The sequence below is a fragment of the Musca domestica genome, unplaced genomic scaffold, assembly GCF_030504385.1.
Source record: "Musca domestica strain aabys unplaced genomic scaffold, Musca_domestica.polishedcontigs.V.1.1 3, whole genome shotgun sequence".
NCBI lineage: Eukaryota > Metazoa > Arthropoda > Insecta > Diptera > Muscidae > Musca > Musca domestica.
The window spans coordinates 20,308,455-20,315,067 of record NW_026712299.1 but is presented as its reverse complement, the minus strand read 5'-3'; positions in this window follow the sequence as shown (position 1 = coordinate 20,315,067).

Genomic DNA, 6,613 nt, shown 5'->3' with positions numbered 1-6,613 from the left:
CAGCGAAAAAGTTGAAGACTTTTTCAATTTGTTATTCTTTTTTTTTTTTTTTGTCAATTTTTTTTTTCAATTTGTATTATCATATTGAATTCAGTGGATTTTTTGTGAACAAAATAAAGAATAATTTTTCACTAAAAAAATTAAATAAGTGCGAAATAGGATGTTAACTGACATCTACCTTTCAACTCCAGGGCCTACATCGTGGGTTAGCTGAAAGATGCGAACACATTTAAACAAACAAAAATGACCGAAAAAGCTTAATGGGGCTCATTTCAAAGCGTGACAATGATCCGTCCAATGAGAGCTCAAAATGCAAAATTCTTTGGGAGAATAATAAGTAATATACCAATATTGAAATAAAAGGTGCAAAATAGTAGAGCGAATGGGACTTTTAGTAAGAAAAGGTTTTATATCCTTCCAGAAATTCTTCCCAAACATTCAAAATACCTAAAATCACTTTTGCAGGTCTTTATATCGATCATAACTCATGGATAAGGGAACAACCCGATTTCATATTTATATAACCATCTATGATTTAAGTTATTTTTGGGGTCTTGGCCGGCCACTTTTTTCATTTTTTGGCCCTTATTTGACATTTTTGTTTCTAAGGGGGTAGATAACCTCTTCGCATAAAATTTGAAATTTTCAGAGTAGGGCCCATATTGGTATTGACCACATTCATCAATTGATTTGGCTAAAAAATTTTATTTATGCCACCCTGGGGTAGGGAACCATCATACAGATAATTGCCACATAGGAATTTATTTAAGTAAAGTCCCCACATTGGAGTATCCCCAAGTCCACTTTCACATCTAATGTGTGGTCAGAAAAGAAAATTTTGTATTCTATTGAATTTTTAACCCCCAAGAGAATATTGGTTGGGAACGTAGATTTGGGATGTGCATCCATATGAAATAAATTGTGGAAACATGAAGAAATTACAAATATAAGAAAGTAGCACGGGACCGAATATTTGTTTAATCATCATTGAATTATCCTATGATGAAAATATGGACTTTAAGGGGTCTCCAACTTACAATTTAAATGGCAAATAAAATTAATTCCCATCTTATCATTCTGCCCTCAATTATGAGGTGGATAAAACTATTTTTACTTATTTAAATTACGCGAAATGCTATGACATGCTATATTGTTCTGCTATATTTTTGATTTGGCCTCTATTTGTCATCTTGGATTATAAGGAGTAGAAGAAAGTTTTCAATATAGGTCGATGTTTCGGAGTAGTGCCCATATAAAGAAGGTACCTCCTAATTTAACCACATTTCAAAGAATTTGGCTAATAATGCGTATTAGGGGGGGGTGAAAATCTTACACTAAAATTTCAACATATCTACAAATTTTAGAATTTTTATCCATGTTATAATACCCTCTCAAGTCCACCTTTTGGCGGACAAACAGACTGACATGGTTAGGGGGACTTATGAGGACTCTAATGCACAATCTAAGTTGCTAATGGGTTTAAAAAAGTAATTAACTTTGGCTATTCTTAAATCATTCAGCCCTCAATTATGTAGTATACAAAATACAGCAAATTCCAAATTACTGCTCATTTGACTGGAAGATTTTGCTGCGATTTTTACCATATTAAAAATTAATTTGATCCCTTATATGGCGATAAGATTGATATATACTTTTTAATAGATTTGTATAGCACATCCACACAGTTGTAGCCCACGGTTTAAATATTGAAGCCCACTGGTTAAAAATGGGTACAGGTATTTTAAAACACTTTAAATCGACCTGTACGTGAACACTTATATCAGTCATATCTGTGAATAATTATGCTTGGGAATATATGCATAATAGACAAAAACTACGGGCCGGCAACGCGGACCGGGCCAGCTAGTTTATATTATAAATGTAAGGGACTTAGACTGAATTCGGTTGGATGTGACAAAATTCAGTTTATTTGGACTTATATTGGCCATTTGGTTCATAATTAACCCGAAATCCGTTAAAATATATGGGAGCTATACCTAAATCTGATCCGATTGTCACCATAAAATGCTACCTGTATTTTATTCCTAAGAATACATGGACAGACAGACGGACTGACATACATAAATCGACTCAGTAAGTGATTCTATGAAGATCCTCAAAAGTAACTATGGGTCTATCTCGCTTCCTTCTCCATGTTACAAACAAATGAACAAAGACATAATACCCTTACCACTATGTGGTATCTCGAATTTTATGAGCTTTATGGATATTCACATATTTTTCCCTCTATGAGGAAGGTATTACCATATACTTTGTGGGGGATGTACATAATGGAGTTTGTCGATAGTATCCATTTCCGCAGCTGACCTAGCACTGATACAAATATTAGGATTATATATTATATATATTATACCCTGAGTCATATGGCTACAGGATAATCCAATTTTGCTACAAATCCTAATATTCGTATCAGTGCTATGTCAGGTACAATATCGGTCCACTTCAACAAGTACCTCCCCCACAAAGGATCAAAATTTTGAATAATTATAACTCTTATAAAATATGCCCGATTGTCTTCAAATTTCACATTTTTTTATTAACCCAAGGTCTGATGTGAAGATGGGATATATCGGTCCACTCCTTCTGTTACCTCTCCCACAAAGGGTAAACATTTTAAATATCCCTGAAGCTCATAAAACGCGAAATTAACATTCTATTTTAATCAGACTTGGTACATCTCAATATTTCCATTAACCATCAAGATCTATCATAAAAATGGTCCATTTCTTCCAGAAATCGGACCATTTCTTCCAGACAATTTTGTCTTATTTTCAAAGTCTTGAACCCTATGTGGGGAGTCAACCTGAGATGAATATGGAATTAATGATTTCGCATAAAATTTGACATAAATGTTCGATTTTCATGTAAGTTTGACCATACCAATATTTTTATCTGTATTCGATGAAGTATGAAAATGGAATGCTTCGGTCGACTATATCTTGTACCTCACGCACATTTAAAACATTTTCTAAAAATTATTACATCTATATCTATAAAAGAGGAAAATGTTTGTATGTTTGTTTGTTTGTAATTTATGGACTCGAAACCCGCTGAATAGATTTTCCTCAAAATTTCCATATATACTGCAACATCGCCTGAAAGTAACATAGGCCATATACATTTTTGAATTTCCACTTGGAACTGGAGATATAGCATCAGAATCGGAGGTACCTCCAAAAATTTAGATTTTATATGCACATATCTATTGATTGGTTGAAGATACAGTCTCCAAATTTGGAATACGTAACGGAATTTGGAACAAAAATAAGTTTAAAAAATTTTATTGTAATCGGTTCAGATTTGGATATAGCTCCCATATATATTTTCGACCGATTTCGTTCATTTGATGCCTCAAACACAATATGAATGTTCGATTCGAATGAAATTTGGAATGTGTGACGGGATTTAATCCGAAAATAAATTTGTCAAATTATATTGTAATCGGTTGAGATTTGGATATAGCTCCCATATATATTTTCGGCCGATTTCGTTCATTTGATGCCTCAAACACAATATGAATGTTCGATTCGAATGAAATTTGGAATGTGTGAGGGGATTTAATCCGAAAATAAATTTGTCAAATTATATTGAAATCGGTTGAGATTTGGATATAGCTCCCATATATATTTTCGGCCGATTTCAAGCATTTGATGCACCAAACACGCTATGTATCCCCAATTTCAATTAAATTTGAAACGTGTGATAGATTTTATCTGAAAAATTGATTTCCCAAATTATATTGAAATCGGTTCAGATTTGGATATAGCTCCAACATACATTTTCGGCCGATTTCATGTATTTGGTGGACCAAACACGATATGTATTTCCAATTGTAATGAAATTTAAAATAAGTAACGGAATTGGGAGCCAAAATGAATTTGTCAAATTAAATTGAAATCGGTTCAGATTTGGATATAGCTCCCATATATATTTTCGACCGATTTCATGTATTTAATGCACCAAACACGCTATGTACCTCTAATTTCAATGAAATTTGGAATGTGTAGCGGAAATTAAAACAAATATACATTTGTCAAATTATATTAAAATCGGTTCAGATTTGGATATATCTTTCATATATATTTTTGACAGATTTCATGTATTTTATGCACCATACACGACATGTATGTTCGATTCCAAAGAAATTTGGAATATGTAACGGAATTTTGATTAGAAAATAAATTAGTCAAATTATATTAAAATCGGTTCGGATTTGATTATATCTCCCATATATATACTCAGCCGATTTCACATATTTGATGCACCCAAAGCGAGAGATACAAAATCTAGCACCAGAAAAAAATTGCCAAATTATATTGAAATCAGTTGAGGTTTGGGTATAGCTAACATATACATTTCGGCCGATGACACATATGTTATGCACCAGATATGATATATTTGACCGATACTAATGAAATTCAGAATGTGTGGCGGAATTTGGTTAAAATAATAAATGTGGCAAATTAATTGGAAATTAGTTAAGATTTGGATATAGCTCCCATATATATATTCTCGGCCGATTTCACATATTTGACGCACCAATTTCAATGAAATATGAAAGGTGTGGCGGAATTTGGTGTAAAAGTAATTTTTTTAAAATTATATTTAAATCGGATCAGATTGGGATATGATTTTAATAAGAACCATTGACCCACAACGCCTTAGGCTAACACTAAAAAACAACACAACAATTGATTTGAAATACACTTATTACGGCGAAGTATTGTTGCTATCTCGAATTCACTAATTGCAATAGAAATGTCACTCAACTTCAAAAGATTGCAGTTTACTTGGTATTTGCTATGAAATAAATAAATCCGAAGGACAAACCCTTCGTGTATGTATGTCATGTTACTGCTTTTCTAATGGTTTTGGTTATTTACGCATTAAAGTAGTGCAATAATTTTTTTTTTACTTTTTAAATTTGTTTTTTTTTTAACCAACATATATTCGTAAATAAAATTTTGAATGCATATAAAATCAAAAGGGGTAGCGAAGCGCACCGGGTTCAGCTATATCTCATATAAAGTGATCGAAATAGCCGATATAGTTCAAACCTGGCACGTTGCAATATTTATATGATATTTATTCAGGTTCGATACGAAATGGACAATATTGGCCCATTCTTTCGAAACCTACTTCATAGAGGGTCAATAATTTGAATAATCATCAAACAGAAGTCAAAATATATTTAAATAAGCGAACATTGGCTGAGGGTATGCATCTGACGGCAAAACCGACCGCTATTTTTTAACTTGTTATCATAATCTTTTATGCGATTTTTCTAAATTTTATGAATTGGTAAGAATTATCGAAATCCATCCAGCCGTTCTTGAGTTATAAGCGGTCTAACTAATATACCCTTCTTTGATATATGAGATTGTATATATTTTATTACCATGTATGCGATATCTTGGATACCAGCATCAATGCAACGGTCAGATGTGACGTTTTCGTGTATTTTTGATTTCGCTGGAATTGCAAATATTCACAGTCTAATGGAAAATTTCATATTTTTTGCATAAAACTTATGGTCTATTCACTTGCTAAATATTATTCGATGACTATCCAAATTTGTAGGCTTCTACCCAGCCCTAAACTCTAGCTCCACATAAAATTCCAAGTCGATTGGTTTGTAAGTATGAATATCAAGAAATTGTTGTATTTTTAGTCAATAAATATGTAGCGATCATCTCCTCCAAACTTCTAGGAGGCTTCTTTTCTAACCTTACCCTTAGCCCCACCGCCATGAAATCGACTCAGCCAGTTAAGATAGGAAATCCACATTTTATATCTTGGACCAATATAACACATAGTATTGTAGGGTGTATAAAATTCCGCACTATAAAACAAAATCAGATGTTCCTTTAGAGTATTCTCGGACAAACTTTTCAGATAATATACATTTTCCAAGATTTTTTTCCGAATTCTGACCCAGAAAGCTAATGATTATATGCACACAATCAGCCAAATATTTTCCAAAAAGCTCTTCTTATGCAGTGTTCCCTGCTGCAGTTCCCTGCTCAATAGTGTGTCCTGCCACCTGCTAGACGCAAATCTTGTGTTGAATTGCTCATTGATAACTCCTACAGCTAACTTGATTTCAAATGTGACTTATGAAAGTTGAAATAACTTTGTATGGTATAATGTTACATTCTCTAATATTCGAGAAATTGCGTTTAACATTACCTATTTTTACCACGACGTATATATTTATGTTTATTAAAATTTAAGAAACCCCAGAATTTCAAGAATAAAAGTACATACAGCCACATACACGAAGATTATCTTATGTACATACATATTTGTATATAATATATACAGTGATAAAGCAATTTAAACCTAATTTGGCCCGATGGAAATTCACACTGATTGTCAAAGATTGTGATTTGTCAAAGAAAACAATTAACCTCCGTTGATAAAGTGTCTGTACTTGTACCCCTTTCCTAGGAAATTCCCTGATAACTGTGTCAACAGGCGTCTAGTCCAAGCACTTATGATATGTCAATCCCAATTTCGATGGATCGTTACTTCGCTGCACCAATTAACACAATCTAATGAAGCGTTTTTGACCGCCATATGTGGGAAAGAT